The sequence below is a fragment of the Bos grunniens genome, chromosome 4, assembly GCF_055505025.1.
Source record: "Bos grunniens cultivar Pamir isolate PY7600 chromosome 4, Bosgru_T2T1.0, whole genome shotgun sequence".
Taxonomy (NCBI): Eukaryota; Metazoa; Chordata; class Mammalia; order Artiodactyla; family Bovidae; genus Bos; species Bos grunniens.
Genome location: NC_141168.1, coordinates 53,691,242 through 53,710,078, shown reverse-complemented (window position 1 = coordinate 53,710,078; position 18,837 = coordinate 53,691,242). Strand labels below are relative to the sequence as shown.

At 43.5% G+C, this 18,837-nt stretch overlaps 1 protein-coding gene and 1 long non-coding RNA gene across 4 annotated transcripts in view; one reads left to right on the top strand and one right to left on the bottom strand.

The window, feature by feature from the left end:
* Positions 1–3,233, bottom strand: part of WIPF3 (WAS/WASL interacting protein family member 3) — an 82,730-nt gene extending 79,497 nt beyond the window's left edge. For all 3 annotated transcript variants that reach the window (XM_086396430.1, XM_086396432.1, XM_086396431.1), the window contains exon 1: positions 3,095–3,233. The gene's annotated coding sequence lies outside the window, so the exon portion shown is untranslated. The remainder of the gene's footprint in view (positions 1–3,094) is intronic.
* Positions 3,234–3,379: 146 nt separating this feature from the next.
* The window catches only part of LOC147374152 (uncharacterized), a 127,018-nt gene continuing 111,560 nt past the window's right edge, over positions 3,380–18,837 (top strand). Inside the window, exon 1 of the long non-coding RNA XR_015162507.1 lies at positions 3,380–4,204. This is a non-coding gene — a long non-coding RNA (uncharacterized LOC147374152). The remainder of the gene's footprint in view (positions 4,205–18,837) is intronic.

Sequence of the window (18,837 nt, the reverse complement as noted above, 5' to 3'; positions counted from 1 at the left end):
AGTCTGTTTTGCCATGCTCTCAGCAGAGTCAGTCAAACAACTACGATTCCCTTCTAAATATTCCCGCAGCCAGATGGCAGGAACACTAACTGTGACATGGCAAAACTCGCCTAAAGATAACTTCGTGATGCATAATCACGCTGGATGGCACTCGGCAAAGCAGATTCATCCAGATACCTCTTTAGCTGCCCGACTTAATCCAGCTTCTCCAAACCAAAACTTTCCAGTTCCAAAAGCAAGACACATTCAACACTGCAATGTGGTATTAGCTGGTAAGACGAACACGATTCTACTCCTCTGGGTTCTGCATTTTAGGCAGAAGTAAAATCACTAGAAGAACACATCTGAGGACACGTTTCTCAAGATCATTCTCTAGATAAAATGTTCCTGTACCCTCAAGTTTCAAATATTTCCGCACTAAGTGTAAGTATGTTTATAACATGTTTGCTGGAAGACAAATTTCCGTCCTTCTGCTGAGTTATTTTTGTGGGTTTTTTTTAAAAAAAAACTTTAGCATTAATAAACATATATTTATAAATTCTAGACTGTAAGGAAGTTGACTGTTCTTCTCTAGTGAAAATCCTACATGTTTTTTTCTAGAGCGAATTATGTTTTGGTTTTCAGATCTTTTCTAGGTTGTATTGTTTATTCTTTGTGTGTATTTAACTGACTTTCAAAATCACAACCTGTACTTTATGATTTTTGAACAATAAATCCTGAAAACAGTGTTGCCAGGCTAGCCCAGCTGGCTTTCTCCTGTTCCTAAAACTGTATGTTCTTAGATACACACACACTTCCTCCATCCCGTCTGCTGCTGGCTAGCTTCAGTTGGTGACATGATCTCACACTCACAATTATATGAAACAACAGCAACTCCTGGAAAGGAACCAAAAGGGGGCCCGGCGGGAAGCCAGCCTTCAAGTCTCTGTCACCCTGATAGCTCTGCCCTGATTCAAGTGCCTGAAAATTGCCTATCTGTGGTTGCATGTATAGAATTCGAGACCTGTGTACCCAGGTTCTCGACCCTCCACTCCCCTGAGTAAGGTATTTAACCTCTGTGACCTTTTATTTTCTCCTCTATAAAAAAGGCACAATAACAATATTGCCCTTAAAGAACTGTGAGTCATATGAGGTCTTTCATGTAAAGGCATTTGGTGAGGCACTCTGCAGTCTGTATTTCATTTCCCATTATGGCTAAACTTTCTTTGCTCCCTGTCCCTTTTATTATTATTATTATTCATTAATTTTTCTGATTTAGTTTTTGTGGTTTTTAAATGTATCTCTAAAATGCAGTAGGTGGAAAACTACCCCAGTCTGTGTGCTACCACAGTGAGTGGATTTTTAGCATTAAATTCTTATTTATTTTTTATTGAGGTAAAACATAAATCAAGTGTGTAAGTCAAGAGCTTCCCTGGTGGCTCAGACGGTAAAGAATCTGCTTGCAATGTAGGAGACCCAGGTTCAATCCCTGGCTTGGGAAGATCCCCTGAAGAAGGGCATGGCAGCCCACTCCAGTATTCTTGCCTGGAGAATTCCACGGACAGAGGAGCCTGGCGGGCTGCAGTCCATGGGGTCTCAGAGTCCAACACGACTGTGTGACTTTCACTTTTCATAAGTCAAGTGCATAAATCTCACAGAAATAATTTTACAAATATCTAAATGTGTGCCCCTGTGTTATCACTACTTAGGTCAAGGTGGGGAGCATTTCCAGCACCTCTGAACCCTCCATCCCTTTCTGTCTAGGCCATTATCAGGCCCAAAGGCTGCCCCTCATTTATGCTTTATCCCCATGGATAGCTTTGCTAAAGTTAAAAAAAAAAAAAAAAAGGTTTTTTCCAGGGAAGGCTGGAGTCCCTGCGATAATGACTATTGCTGACCACAACAAATGCACGACCAATCTTCCCTCTAAAGAGATAAAAGATTATGGAAAGGAGGAGAGAGGCACAAACTTTCTAAATCACACAGATCATGCAAAACAAAGCCCTCATTTTGCAGCCAGTGACCCCCAAGCTCAGAGAGGCGAAGTGACAGCCCATCTTCCCGCTACAGAGTAACTTTCTTTCCAAGTAGAGCCCATTACAAAGCACTCCAAGCTTCGGGGATGGGGATGCTATCCGCGCATCCCAAAGCATCAGGACGGCTCCCCCAGCCTCTCCCTACAGAACTTCTTTCCAGGGAGCAGAGCGCACTGGGGCCCCACGCGGCCCCCGCTCCCGTCGCAGGCACACCCCCGCGGCTGGCAAGCCATGCTCAGAAGGCTCTGTTCCTGAGAGCCTGTGCCCGCTGCTCACGGGGACAGGGCTGGGCTCCCCGTGCGCCAGCCCCCACCCGGAGACCCGGAGTGGCCTCTTCTCCAGCCCTGCTCCCCCATCCCCGCTCCTTCTAGCCTCCGGTGTGTATTGAGGGAGGGTGCAATAGACTCTGCCACCTTCTGCCTGGTTCCTCCAAAGGAGATTTTAAAACCCATGTGTGGACAAACCTAAATCGCTGAGCACACACTACTGACTTGGCTTGGAGATGAGCACTGGGAAGGGAGTCCAGAGACTAAAGGAGTCACCACAAGCTGAGTGACCTTGCGCGAGTCACTTCCCATCTCCGAGATTGATTTCCTCATCCGGGGCTTCTATCAATATATCCCCCAAGCTACCTTCAGTTCGGCAATTTCCTAGTTGTTCTTTACTCATCCCGGCTCATCCCGCGAAAGCCCCTTCCCCAGCGAGACCCCAGCCTTTTGTTCCGGGGGTGAAGCGGGGAAGGGAGAGCTTGGCGAAAAGGCCGGGGCGGCCTTGGCGCCTGGGGCCGCTCCCTGGAGAGTCGGGTCGGGGGAAGACAACCAGACAACCCCGGGGTGACCTCCTTCCCTCCGCGGTCCCGTTACAGCCCGGCCCGGGAGTCACCGCGCGGCGGGCAGCGAGCAAGGGGCTCCAGGGCAGCGCCGCGCCGCGGGCGGGGAGCCCCGGACACGAGCATGCGCGCAGCACCCCTGGCCCCGCCGGGGATTCACTCCGCCCCGGGACGGGCCCGAGCGCCCGCCGCTACAGCTTATCCCCTTTCCCTCCGGCGCCGACCCCGGCACGCGCGCGGAAGCCGCTACCTGCCGCCAGCCGTGCGGAGGACAGGACAGGACTCGTCTCTGGCCGTCTTCCCCGCCGCCGCCGCCTCTAGGCTCCGGGCTCCGTCCCGCAGCACCCGTGCTTCAGGCGGCGCCGCTGCGGCCGTGCTGCACCGGGTGCTGAGCTCGGTGAGCGTCGCTCCCTCCCGGCCGCCAGCTCTGGGGCTGCCGGGACGCGGAGGCGGGGCCGCCGCCCCCACCTGCTCCGCCGGCTCCTGCCCTGAAGTCGCCGCCGCCCAGCGCGCAGGGACGCGGCCCGGGCAGGCGGGGTCGCTCTGGAACCCGGGAGGCGGGTCCCAGCCACCCGGCGCGCCTCTCCCTGAAGGAGTTCCAAGTCTAAGCTGGGAAGAGAGTGGGCCCCAAGGCTGGAGTTCTCAGATACGAGCGACACCCGGCCCAGTACCGCCAGACTGCGGACATTCCACTTCTTTATCAGTTTATTCCAAAATATTTTGAACCTCTCCTGTGGTCCAGGTGGCGTCATAAGCAGTGGGGACAAAAGAGAGAACAAGATCATCTTGTTCCCGGAGTTCACGGTCTAGAAAGGGAAACAACTAATGGACAAATTTACTGCAGAACCTAGAGGGAGTGGTCTCAGAGGGGTCCCTGATCCAGACCTGGGGGGTCAGGGGAAGTCTCCTCGAGATGCCGATGGCTAAGAGAATTGAAGGATGCGCATGAAGTGGCCGGTTGGAGTGACCTGGGGAGGTAGATTGACCCAAGTGGAGCCGACTATGTTTGCAAACTGAAGTGTTTGAGGAGCCGAAAGAACTTGGGATGACAAGTAAAACCCTTGTAACACTTGACTTCAGGCCCCTGGGAAGACACAGAAAGTTTGTGTCTGAGGCGGGATGCTTGATTGGTTGGTGAGCACTTAAAGTCTCGCACATCCTGCGCTTTTCTGCTAGTGGAGGAACTGAGAGACTCATGGACCATTCACTGCGCTGCCTCTAAACATCTATGAACCAGGCACTCTGCCGGTTCCTTGGATGTGCTGCTGAAGGAGGCAGAAAGGAGCTGCTAGTCTGGAGTGGAGGAGAGACCTGTACTCAGCGCTGTGTCAACACTTGGGTCAGGTGCATGGGAACACAGGTGAGACAGCAGTTAGTGCTGGGAGGGAGGAGGATGTCACACAGGGATGGCAGCTTGTCTACAGGTTCAGATTCTGTAGCAGCTGCTGTCAAAGTATGTTCCCCAAGCAGTCCCTAACTGGTTTCTTAATTACTAGTGTTTACAGGCTGACAATGTGTTGCTTATGTTTAGAGCAAGGATAAATAATTCACTTCTCATGCCTTCCCTGTGTTGTCAAGAACAACTTTCCTGTGTTGATTTAGGTGAAGAAGATGTAGTGAGTGGAAGCCAATAGGTACTTGCTTCCCACCTGTTTGTCTTGTGTGACTCCTATCTTTCCTGCTTTAGAACCATAATAAATAGGCAAGAAGACATTTCCATGAGCCCAGAGTTCCTATGAGGTCTTCTGCTGAGTGGTCCAGGTAGTAGCTAGTCAAATGTAAAGGCTGTTATCTTAAAGGATAGGTATGGCTTGGATCAAATAATTATTGGAAAAGTATTGGAAAGGGTGGGGAAATTGTGAGTGAGGAAAATATTTGGAAAGTGGGGACATTTGGGCTGAAAGCTTCAGGTACCCACTGTTTCCCATCCATGTAAAGTGACTGTGCCATTGGTGTCTTGTTTTAATGGACATTAGAGAAAGATCCATTTCCCCCTGTTCCACCATAAGTACAGTCATAACTACAGTACATAACTACAGGACAGCACTAGCTATGCCAGGTGGATGAAGCAGGCATACCTCAGAGATGTTGCAAGTTCAGTTCACGACCACTGCAGTAAAGCCAGTATTGCAATAAAATGAATCACGTGAACGTTTGGTTTCCAACATATAAAAATTATATTTACACTGTACTGTACTTTATTAAGTATGCAATAGCATTATATCTAAACAAGCACACAGCTTACTTTAAAAAAACGTTATTGCAAAAGAATTGCTAAGCATCATCTGATAATGCAAGGTTGCCAAACCATAAATCTGTAAAAAATGCAATATCTTTGAAGTGAGTCACCTGCCCAGTAGCCAAACCACTCTTCCTTTCCAGAAATTAACATTACTGAGGATTATGATTGTGGTTCAAGACTACTGGGGCAGTCCCATTCCTGATTTTGCAGTCTTTCTTGCAGCTAAGGAAGTCATTGACCAAGTTCTGGCAAATGAGTTGAAAGAGGGTGTTGATTGGGGGTCGTTGAGAAATCTTTTGCTGACTCTGACCTTCTGTCGCCCATGTTCCCAAAGCCTTGAATGCAAATGAGATGGCTAGTGATGCTGCAACTAGAATACAACATGGGCATGTTGTAATCAAGAGAATGAAGATGAGACCAAAAAAGCCAATAGAATCAGGATGTCACAGGATGACAGAGTGGAAAATAGGGTCAGTGTGTATGGTACTGCTGGGCATTCAAATGAAATCCAGCAACAGCCCATCTCTGAGTATTTTATTATGTGAGAAAAACAGTCCCTGGGACTAAGTTTTCTATTCCTTGTGGCCAAATGTATTTCTAACTGATACTGCTGCTGCTGCTAAGTCGCTTCAGTCGTGTCCGGCTCTGTGTGACCCCATAGACAGCAGCCCACCAGGCTCCCTCGTCCCTGGGATTCTCCAGGCAAGAACACTGGAGTGGGTTGCCATTTCCTTCTCCAATGCATGAAAGTGAAAAGTGAAAGTGAAGTCGCTCAGTCATGTCCGACTCTTAACAACCTCATGGACTGCAGCCTACCAGGCTCCTCCGTCCATGGGATTTTCCAGGCAAGAGTACTGGAGTGGGGTGCCATTGCCTTCTCCGCTAACTGATACTATGGCCTGGTAAAGGACAGACATCTCTTTTCCTGCTCACCAAATGCCTGCAATAACTCACCTTTCACACCTTCTACTTGTAAACTTGTATTTATGTCTGCCATGACTTACTGAGCTCTTTAGGAGAACAGCATTATATAAATTGTAAATGTTTTGTACCTATATCCACATCATTTCGTCAAGTATTTATACAGCAGCTATTAGATGGTGATAATGTACTGTTTCTGGGGGTGCTAAAATGGATTCACAGCTCTTCCTCCAGGGAGCTAACAGCTTAGTAGAGGATATAAGCTCGTAAATTGACTTTTATAGTTCCCTGGATAGAGGTAATACAGAAGAAATGATGAATACTGCCTGATGGGAGGGAAAGGGAGATAGTAATACCTGAGCTGGGCTTCCATGAATGAACTGGAGTGTCCCATCAGAAACCAGGGAAAGGAAACCATTTCAGAAAAGAGAAAGTCTGAAAGAGCTTGGTGGACCAGGAGCCTCAAATTCCACGTCTGAAATTGAATGCATGGTTTTCCTACTAAACCTGACCCATTCTTGGTTTTGCCCATCTCCCCATCCATCCAGCCCAGCCACCTGGCAACTCATTAATTCACTTTCCCTTGTAGTACATCCCCTTGCTGAATCTCAGCTCTTGGCCCCATCTGGTTCTACCCTTCTGCACCAATTCCACCTGATATCAGAGCCTACTGCCTCTCTCCAGGACTTCCACAGTAGCCTCTTAGCTGGTTGTTCTTCAACATCCTGCTTCTCCCTGCCAAACCAGTCTTCATAGTGGCCGGAGATGGTCTTGAAACTCGAAGCTGATCTTCCTGCTATCTATAATTTAGTGATTTTGCTTTGCTCTGATGATAACGGAGCACCTAAGCACAGCACTGATGATAACAGAGATCCTGAGCTTTATCTGAAGGCACTCACACTCTCCAACACAATTTGCTCAGCCCTCTGCCTCCATCTCTTTACTCCAGTCATGTTAGCCTGCTTTCAGATCCTTGAACCAGTAATGTTCTTTATTGTCACAAGCCCTTTGCACATGCTTTTCCATCTTTGAAGAAAACATTCCCCAAATGAACTTCTCATTTTTCAGATCTCATCTAAACTCAGCCATTACCTATCTGGAACTTGACAAGGTCAACTTCCACGGTAAGAACTCATAATCCCATGTAACTTTCTATTGCATCATTTATGCAGATATAATGATGCCATTATTGATTCAATGATTTGATTAACATCTGTCTCCCAGACCAGACCATGGTATCTGTGACCTCAGGAACTATCTCATTTCCCACTGTATCCTTAGTTCACAGCACCGAGAGTAGAACATAGTAGGCATGTATTTGTTCAGTTATGAAAGAAATGAACCAATGAGGGTTGGAGTCTTGAACTGTTTATTTGGGAGTCTATATATTTTAAAACGTTTAATATCAACTTTACTGAGAAGTAATTTATATATGCTAAAATATACTCATTGTAAAAGCCAACAAATATGTACCCTGATGTAACCACTACACTTATCAACATATGCTAATGCTAAGTCACTTCAGTCGTGTCCAACTCTGTGCAACCCCATAGACGGCAGCCCACCAGGCTCCCTAGTCCCTGGGATTCTCCAGGCAAGAACACTGGAGTGGGTTGCCATTTCCTTCTCCAATGCATGAAAGTGAAAAGTGAAAGTGAAGTCGCTCAGTCGTGTCCGACTCTTAGCAACCCCATGGATTGCAGCCTAACAGGCTCCTCCATCCCTGGGATTTTCCAGGCAAGAGTACTGGAGTGGAGAGCCATTGCCTATAGACTATTTCAAATACCTGAAAAAGTTCCCTTAGGCCCCCTTTGCAGCCAGTCCCTATCCCCAGTCCCAGGAAACCACAGAACTATTAATATTGATTAGTTTGGTCTTTCTTTTCTAGAGCTTTGTATATTGAACATACATGATGTATTCTTTTGTGTCTGACTTTTTTCTTTGCTCAGCATAATGTATTTGACCTTCATCTGTGTGTAATTTGTTCCTATTTATCACTGGTTAGTATTTCACTGTACTATGGATATGCCAGTATTTGTTTATCCATTCACCTGTTGGTGGACATTTGGGTCAATTCCAGTTTTAGAATGTTACAAATAAGTTGGCTTTGAATGTTTATAAGTCTTTTGTAGATAAATGTTTTTATTTCCTTTGGGTAAATAATTAAAAGTATAGTTTTAAGAATCATAAATGTTTAAAGATAAAACCTTTGGAGCACAATGAAAAACTACTTCACACCCGATACCATAATTTGTAAAAAAGTAAAATAGCAAGATGTGGAGAAGTTGGAACCCTCATACATTGGTGGTAGGAATGTAAAATGGTGCAGGTGTTGTGGAAAACAGTTTGATGTTTCCTCAAAAAGTTAAACATGGAATTACCATATGATCAAGAAATTCCAGTTCTAGGCATATACTGAAAAGAGTGGAACACAGGAGTTCAAATAAAACTTGGACCTGAATGTTCATAGCAGCACGATCCACAATAGCCACAGACTGTAAACAACCCAAATGTCCATCAACAGATGAACAGTTAACAAAATGCCATATATCCATATAATGGAATATTATTTGACAGTGAAAAGAAATGAAATACTGATAGATACTACAATATAAATGAGCCTTGAAAATATTAGGCTAAGGGAAAAAAGCAGATACAAAATGTCAGGAAGCATTTAACAGGAGGCTTCCTGTGTGCTGTTTTGGTTCTGTCAGGAATTCTCTGCTGCTTATTAATTCCTGAATATTCAGGCAAGCCTCTCCCCGGGACTGAGGAATCCAGGCATTTCCTTCATTAGCATTTCTATATGGTGATAAGTACCCTCTTCCTTCTTGTGAACCATACGGTAAAAGTGATTGTTTAAAAATCTCTCTCTTTAATATGGATTGCCTATGTTTTGTAAGTCTGGAATTTTAATCTTTATCTTTGCTGAGAATAACTACTTTGTAAGACAGTATATATGCCCACACCATGTTGATTAAAACACCTTTGCTCCATCAGAGGTCTGGTTCCCGTGTCTCTGTCTCTCTTTCTCAGGCTGATCCCCTGGAGTGCAGAGGCTCTCTGAGTTCACTTTCCTGCCCGGGCTTCTAAGACCCTCTCGAGAAGGTGCTCTGTGCCTTCACCCCATTGAGAGGGCGCCTGAGGCCTCCGTGAACAGAGCAAGCCCTGTGCAGGGGCTTTATTGGCTTTCTGTGTAAACCAAGGAATATCAGCTTCTTTCTCTCCTTTACTTTCTTATCGTCGACTCTGGACCACCAAGTTCTGGTCCATTAAAGGACCTCAACAACAAAAGACCACATACTGTTTAATTCCATTTATGTGAAATATCCAGAATAGGCAAATCCATGGAGACAGAAAGAAGTGATTTCCAGGGTTTGATGAGAGGGGTGAACAGGAAATAACTGCTTATGTGACCAGGGTTTCCATCTAGGGGATAAAACTGTTCTGGAACCAAATAGTTGTAATGATTGTACAATTATGAATGTACTTAATGCCACTGAATGTTATACTTTAACATGGTTAAAAGAGTAAATTTTATGCTATGTATATTTTACCACAATAATAATGATGATGATGATAAGATACAACTTTAGAGTGTGTGAAAGTCTTGGGCAGTGGTTCCCATCTCTGTAAAACCTGCTTCACCACCCCATGCATCACAAGCCCTGTTTGGCTGAGAGAGGGGCTACCTGTCAGGTAGAATTCAGCCAAGGGTCTTCTTTGCAAGTTTCTGCACAGGGAGGAGGCTCCACCTTGGTGAGAGTAAGAGTTGAAAGGCATCACATTCCATTGCTTAACATCAGGCTGGGGCTGACTCCGGCAGGTGCCTAGATGGCTGAGAAAGGACTTCATGCGCACAGCGCATGAAAGAGAGCAGGCAGTTCTATTTAAACAGCAGCACTGTTCCGAAGAGTGACTAAGGGAAAATAGTTCACTATCTGTAGCTGCAGTTTAATCCCTTCACGCTGCCTCCCCAAATTCCACTGTTCTTCCAGAATGTGCTGTGAACACCAAAAGGTTGAAGTCTACCTTCTTTGCTTCTGGAGTAAGAAGAGAGGAAGGTAGAGTCCCATGGTGAACACAGGGTTTTACTAAACAGGCAGAGAAAGAGGAGCCAACCTATGAAGGTGGAGGGAGAGAGGGAAAGAGAGAGGAAACAGCCTGGAGAGAAGGGTGTGCCGAAATCAAGCAAAGCCAAGACATGGCTGAGAGTGTTGTGCTGCACAGAGGTCCTGCACAAGGGCCAAGAAGTGTGACAATGGGAGATCCTCAGTTACCCCAGCAATTGCAATTTCAGTGCAGCAGGACAAACAGAGCCTGAGTTAGTGGGTGGAAGGATAAGAAGTGGCTGAGGGAGTGTGGACCATACACTCCCTTGAGTGTACACTGTTTTTTCAAAAACTTTGACCAAGAAGAGGAGAGAGAGAAATAATTAAATATTGAAGAGAAGAAACAATTCAGGGAGAGTAGAGACTCTACCATACTGTAGGTTAAGAAAAAAGACCCAACAGAGAAAAGGGTTTCAAGAGTTAGGAAAGCGTGGGAATTGAAAATGGAAGACGGATTTTTCTGAAATACCTTTGTATTTAATATAAATACCTTTGTATTAAAGAATGAAATACCATTCTTTAAGAAACTGAGAAAGGATTTGCTGTACAATAATTTTTACAAAGTTTACAAAACCTTTCATTCTTCTAAGTAAATAATATAAAGCAGTATTAAAAAACTTTGATCTCGGAGACAAAAGATGTGGATTCAAGCTATTATCAACTAGCTGTGTGGTGTTCACTAGTTCAATAGCTTGTTAGATCTTCAAAATCTTAATTCTTTCATCTACGAAAGGGGGCAGTAGTTTCTGCCATGTCTCAGAGCTGTTATCTAATACCAAGTGGTGAATTCCATGAAATTCATAAAAGCATTTTGTTGTACTACTAGGGCCACAGAAAGGTGAAGACTTTACCTGTTTTACTGTACTATATTTCAAATTAATCTGCAGTCACTGGAAATACCAACTAAAAGATAATTATTTAAAATGAGAAATGTTACTGATAGCCCTTCTCATCTTTACAAACTTCCTTATGCTACTTCAAATTATTTCCCTTTATCCGCAAAAAAGTTACCTTCGTTTACACTTTGGGTAAAAAGGACAGACAGTGTGGTAAAGGAAGAAAGGGGTAAAGACCTTGTGGATCCGCTCCTCACTTCTGTCCACGTCTGTCACACTTCTGTGAAGATTAGTTTTCTTCATCTGGCTTTTCTTCGCTCTTTTGTAGCCAATATGGTCCCTTACCCTAAAGGAAAACTCTGTTTTCAACTTCTTTGTTGAAATTAGCACCTGGGTTATAGGAATTACAATTTCTCAAGGGCTTTGCTCAGTATTATTATAATGATCAGCCTACCAAGCTGAGAGTTTGGTCACCATATTTTAGATGATAAATGGAAGCCTAGAAGTTAATGGGCTTATGAAAGTCTCAGGGCTGGTAAGGAGTACGATTGTGAATGGAAACCAATCCTAGGCCACAGGATTCTCAGGTCACTTCCCACACAGTGCCTGGTGTAGAACACATTCCCCGAATGCATGGCTAGGTGAATGGCTCATTCCTTTTCCAGTTTAGTTGTGCCTTATGCAACTACCCAATTCATGGTAAAAGCCATCATGCCATACTGGAAGCCCTGTAAAACAGATTTTATCCTCTTCTGGAATTACTTCTTCTTCTTTTGGCTGCATTGGGCAGCATGCAGAACTTCCCTGACCAGGGACTGAACTCATGTCCCCTGCAGTGGAAGCAGAGTCTTAACCACTAGACCACCAGGGAGGTCCATGGGATTACTTACTTCTGTTAATGGCACTAACACTCACCAATTCTTTGAGGCCAGAAACCTGGGTCATTCTTCCTTTCTCCCTAACCACCACCACCACCACCACCTGATCCATCACAAAACCATGCCCATTCTGCTTTCCCGACACCTTCTTTACCTGGTCATTCCCTTCTATCGCTGCTCGAGTTCAGAGCTGGCCCACTGCCATCATCTCCAAACCAGTGTCTCTGGCTCCAGTGTTCTCCCAGTTCCTCCCAACTGTTTCTCCTCTGTATCCACAGCAATCTTCAGAAAGTTAAAATTTAAATATCTAATTTGCCTGCTTAAAATCCTTCAATTGTTCTTGTTTGCTTTGGAGGTAAAGCCTAAATAAGTTAGTATCACATACGAAGTGCTGCAAAATTTACCCCTCCCACATCATCTCCCATTTCTCACCTCCCCTCTCCATATTACACACTGTACCAGCTGTCCCAAAGGACTTGGAACCCCTCAGATTCACCCTATGCTTTCCTGACTCTGCCCCACCCCAAGCCATTTTCTTGTCTTGCAATACGTTTTTCCTCCTTGTTACCTGGAGAACTCGTCCTTATCCTTCATGTCAATGCTCCCTTACTCTAGGGAAGCTTTCTGAATCCTCTGGGTAGACTAGGGACCCCTCTTCTGAATATTTAACGCTCTGTTCCTCTACTTGAACAGTAGCACTTAGAGAATGTTGTCATAGCTATTGATTTATTTGCCAATACCCTTAAGGGCAGAAGTGGTGTCATTGTCCCAAGACCACCAACCCCTAGCACATTCGGTGTCATATAACAAGTCAGTACTCAGCAAATGTTTAATTGAGTAACTAATTAACAAAAAAATCTAGCCCCCTTTTTTCATCTGTCCAGGAAAAATTCTGTAACCAAAGGACAACAACTTAGAAGTGACAAGTCTGCTAAAGTAGATGTTTTCTTTCTTTTTTTGGTGATAAAGAACTCTGGCTAAACCTGCCATAGTGTGAAACTATGAGGCAGTTTGGAACAAAATGATAGAATAAGAAAGACAGTTCTGAACAATTCTTGGGACAGACCTCAACTTTATGGCTTTGTTATTCTGTTTCAAACAAGAGCCACATACATTTCAAGTGTTAAAAAAGGTAGCCCAAGGTTAAATAAATGCACTTTAACAATTTCTGCCCTTTTGGGTAGGCTGTGTTTGTACTGCCAAAACAGACAAAGGTGAGCAAGAGTTGTTTGTTCCTCAAAGCCCTGGGGTTCTGCGTGCTAAGATGATAGCGAGGGCTGGTATGTGACATGGTGTTAAATTGCTACTTAATGGCAACAAAGGAGAGTGACAGCTTCTCTGTCTGAAAGGTCAGTCAAGCAGGTGACACAACCCAGCCTTCCTTAATTAATTCTTAGAAAGAGAAACCTTAGTCTTCCTCTTTTCACATCTTAGGATAACAAGCTCAAATATAAGATTAGCTCTGTTTCCCTGTCATCAAAAAGACTGGTATTTCTTTTTTTCCCCCCAATGCTGGTATTTCTTAATCAGAGACAACATAAGGTTGAAGGAAGATACTGACTCGTGTAGAAAAAAATAATAGCATACTTGTCTAATAGCATTGCCTACCAAGTTGCCATAGCTTAATAAGAATAAAAAGACTGAGTCCTGAAATCACTTGGAAAGAGGTGATCATGAATCAAAGTACATCTTAATCAGCTGAAAGGGTTTATCCTTCTTGGCTATTCAAGCGAATAATAAGAAAGCACTTAGTGAAGATGGGGGAGGAATGATGCTGGAAAAGTCTGCTGAGGAATAAAACCCCAACAGGGAAGCCCAATTATGATACCAAAGCCATGTGATACAGCTCAGGAAAAAAATGCATAGGAATAGGAGTTTCAGGGTGTAACTCCATGTACCCAAAATTCACATTATAATACAGAAGATGTGAACAGATGGAAGATAGGCTGGAAATTCCTTCAGGGTAATAAATAATTGTTCATTTTCTTGAGAAGAGGAACTGGAGAGGTGATGGAGAAGACAAATTATCTGAGGGAAGAAAACCAGCTAACATTGGTTAAACAAGCACCATTTGAGGTGCTTTACTGTTTCTGTCAGTTCACTCATCCTCACAAGAAAGATGGGCTCCACCCTGTGACTCTGCTCTAGCCACCGCCCTACATAGGCTCTGAGATCAGAGCTCACTGGGATGTCACACATGTGGGCAAAGACCATTGTTCTCCTCCCCTTCCTCCCTCTCTCCCAGGCAGGCAGGAGATATACTTCTTTTTCTTTAACCGGGGGGGGGGGGGGGGAGTTCTATTTGAATTTTTTTATTTTGCTTTTAATGATAAAATAATATATTTTCTTGGTTCCCTGGAGAGAGAATTCAGAAAACACAGAAAATTACAAAGAAGAAAATTTGCAAATAACCTATAATTATTCTACAACACAAATAAGCACAAATAATGTTTTAATGCACTTTCCTGAAACACACACACACCCATCCATATACATAACATATGTATACACACACGTTCTGCTTTTTTCACTTAACACTACATTATGAGCAAATTTCCTTGTCATTACATGCTCCAGTAGTAAAATGGAGGGACCCAGGCAACTGAAACTTGGCTGTGATTCACTCCTTATTTTAAAAGTCAACCTGTGAAGGACATTACTCTTAAGGGCAACTGAGTCTCAAAGTCTAGCTTTTGTTTGGAAGAAGACTGAGGACTAGTAGCCACTCGTGTGTGCTAAGTATGTACCTATACAATGAAGATTCATTTCACTAGGTGTCAAATCACAGCTGAGCAAAGAGAAGAGAAGGATGGAGCTCAGGTCCGGCAGAATGTAAGCCCACTTATTCTTTCTGCTTCTTGGGAGCCATCACAGAACTCTGGCTTAGCCAGTGAAATGAAGGAGAAAGACTTGATGTGGCTCTTATTTTGCTCACCTCTGTCACACACGTGGGGCTTCCCAGGTGGTGCTAGTGGTAAAGAGCCTTCCTGCCAATGCAGGAGACATAAAAATTGCAGGTTCGATCCCTGGGTCGGGACGATACCCCAGAGAAGGAAATGGGAACCCACTCCAGTATTCTTGCCTGGAGAATCCATGGACAGAGGAGGCTGGCGGGCTACCGTCCATGGGATCGCAAAGAGTCAGACGTGACTGAAGCGACTAAGCAAGCACACATGTCACACACATACTTGAAACACCCTTTAACTGTTGTCCAGTTGCTATCCACAAAGAGAGAAAAAACTTCCTGGGGTTCCTCAGTCAACTCTTTCAGAGAGAAAGAACATAAAGGGACGTCTGGGTACTTTGGCACATGTAAAATAGCACAGTACATATACATTCCACTCTCTTTATCAGCCCAGGAAAATGCATCAGTAGCTGGATTTCTTAGTGAAAAACTTGCACAGTGAGTTTTCAAATACTACGTATCTTTGGAGAGATGTTCTGTTAATTGTCTCCTTCTCTGATTCAGTTTGACAGATTCTTTCCCTTCATAATTTATCTCATTAATGGCTTTTGGCTGCTTTTTTTTCATGAACAGTTAAGCTGCGTTTCTAAGGACCCAGGAATTTAATAGTTCAGTACTTAATAAACCATTCCAGTGAAACTTTTGTTCTAAAGCCTTCAAACTGAATCAGTGAAACAGGGACAGCAATGTCCTCTGTGTGTGTGTGTGTGTGTGTGTGTCTTCTCTCTGGTGTCCACCTTCCTGAGTTAAAATGACATTTCTTGTTGGTGCTGAGATTAAGATAGTCTTTGAAAATAGAAATTTTGATTTCTGGAAGCCACAGATAGCAGTATTGAATTCCTAATAAGGATAAAATTAATCCAGATTAATCTGTTAGTTTATTTCATTTATTAATTTATCTCTCAATAATTTCAATGTGGGACATGACTAAAGTAGTTTGGATTATTCAGTGAAAGGACAACAACATGTTATTTGTTTTCGTATTTTAAAAATCAGTTTTTTAAATCAAAGTGATAATGTGGATAAGTTTAGAAATAGTGCTAAAAAGCTTATATGAAAAAATGGAATTTCCTTACTCCAACTGCCACTTTCCTCTTCTGCAGAAGCAACCACTCTCAAATATTTTAGCTTTTTCTTTTACTATCTACTTCCACATTTTAAATAATATACATAAAATACTATTGCTTGATTTATTTAGACATTTTCTTCTAACTTCTGTCAAGGTAGATGAGGATGTAGCTTTTGCATTGCTTATATTTTAATTCATTTATTTGTATTTATTGTTAATCATATTCCCTTCTCTAGTTTCTCAGTACAAATTTCAGACAATCTATGCATTCCATCCTCCTACTGCAAACTGGGCTGATTGCTTCCTGGGCCTGCTAAGCAACTGGCATCTTGGGAAATCCCTCACCCTTCCTCCCATACTGGATCTCCTGTTTCCTGGGATCCACATTTTCTTCCTTCTTTCTTCCTAGCGCATTCTTCAGTAGTTGAGACTTTACATACTTAGTTGTTAGTTTTCCCAGGTATGAATCTCTAGGATGTGTTCTTAAATGTTGATGGTACTGAGTCACTGTCTTCCAGCTAACAATGGTGCCATAGGCGAATTCATTGCTGTTCGTAGCCCTTGTTCTTTTTTGGGAACTTGCCTCAATTTTCTTCTATTTTTTTGGCCATGCTGCCCTTTGGGGATCTTAGTTCGCTGACCAGCGATCAAACCTGGGGTCCCTGCAGTAGAAGCCCAGAGTCCTAGCAACTGGACAGCTAGGGAATTCCTTCAGATCTTCTCTTTATTGGGTAATCTGAAATCTTTTAAGGTGGGCTTTGGAGGGAATCCTTTCTCAATCATTATGATTGATAATTGACAGTTCATCAGTGGATAGATATGATTTCTTTGTACCGATTGTATAACTTCTTCCTATCCTTTTTCTTGATTCATCCTTCATTTGTTGTTGTTCAGTTACTGAGTCATTGTCTGACTCTTTGCAGCACTGAGGACTGGACTGCAGCACACCAGGCTTCCCTGTCCTCCACTCTCTCCCAGAGTTTGTTCAAATTCTGTCCGTTGTGTCAGTAATGCCATCCAACCATCACATCCTCTGTGGTCCCTTCTCCTTTTGCCTTCAATGTTTCCCAGCATCAGGGTCTTTTCCAAAGCATCAGTTGTCATGATTAATAATTGACAGCTCATCAGTGGATAGATACGATTCGTGCCGATTCGGTAATTTCTTCCTATCTTTTTTCTCTGTTCAACCTTCATAGACTTCCTATTAGTCAGAAGTAACAGATGGTGACTGCAGCCATGAAATTAAAAGACGCTTACTCCTTGGAAGGAAAGTTATGACCAACCTAGATAGCATATTCAAAAGCAGAGACATTACTTTGCCAACAAAGGTCCGTCTAGTCAAGGCTGTGGTTTTTCCTGTGGTCATGTATGGATGTGAGAGTTGGACTGTGAAGAAGGCTGAGCGCCGAAGAATTGATGCTTTTGAACTGTGGTGTTGGAGAAGACTCTTGAGAGTCCCTTGGACTGCAAGGAGATCCAACCAGTCCATGCTAAAGGAGATCAGTCCTGGTTGTTCTTTGGAAGGAATGATGCTAAAGCTGAAACTCCAATACTTTGGCCACCTTATGCGAAGAGTTGATTCATTGGAAAAGACTCTGATGCTGGGAGGGATTGGGGGCAGGAAGAGAAGGGGACGACAGAGGATGAGATGGCTGGATGGCATCACTGACTCAATGGACGTGAGTCTGAGTGAACTCCGGGAGTTGGTGATGGACAGGGAGGCCTGGCGTGCTGCGATTCATGGGGTCGCAAAGAGTCAGACACAACTGAGTGACTGAACTGAACTGAGGACCCTGCAATAAAGACTTCTAGTTTGTACCTAAATATTTACATCCTCCCCTTTTTCCTTAGTAGGAAAATGCTTATTTGTTGCTTGTGATAAATTTCCTAAAGGAAAGAACATATTTTCCAAACTCATTTGTAGCTAGATGGTACCACATTACTAAGTTCTAGCCAATGAGATATAAGTGGAAATTGGTATAGGATTTCTTGGGAAATGGCTCTTGGAGCTGACTTAGCTGGAAAAAGTGTTCTCTGTCCTTCCTGGATTCCTCTTTCCTGTTACTGGAATGCAGACATGATGGCCAGAGCTTTAGCAGTTAGCTTGGACCATGATATGAATTTGAGGATAAGAAGCCACATGATCTAAAAGACAGAGTTAAAAGACAGGTGTCTCTCTGGAGCTGCCGTACCAACCTCACCAAGCCGACATCCACTTGAAAGTGAAAGTGAAAGTCGCTCAGTCCTGTCCAACTCTTTAGGACTCCATGGACTACACAGTCCATGGAATTCTCCAGGCCAGAATACTGGAGTGGGTAGTCTTTCCCTTCTCGGGGATCTTCCCAACCCAGGGATCAAACCCAGGTTTCCTGCATTGTGGGTGGATTCTTTACCAACTGAGCTATCAGGGAATAAACCCTTGCATATTTAAGCCACTGTTATTTTAGATTTTCTGTTATATGGAGTCAAACCTAATCTGATATAGACCTTCAAAACTGATACTTTAATTTACATATTTTTTTCTCTTATTAGTTTTAGTTAAAATTTCTTAGAGTCTTTCTTGAAATTTTAGTTTTGACATTCATTTTTATAATTTCCAAGAGTTCTTTCTTATTCTGTGGTTATTCTTATTTCATGGATATTATATCATCTCTTTACCTTTTAGGGGGAAGTTTTCTTCTGTGTCTGATGCTGTTTCTCTTGTCTTCAACTTCCTAGGCAATATATAAATTATATATATACATATACACACATTGTCTGATTTAATCATTACAGCAATACAATGAAGTGCACATATTATTAATCCCATTTGTCAAATGAGAAAAAGAAGATACAGTGGGGTTAAGCAACCTGCTCAAAATCCTACCATGGACAGTGAAGGGTCTGGAGTTTATAAATAGGTCTGTTTGATTCCACTATTAAGTGTAGCACAAGTATGCTGCTGCTGCTAAGTCACTTTAGTCGTGTCCG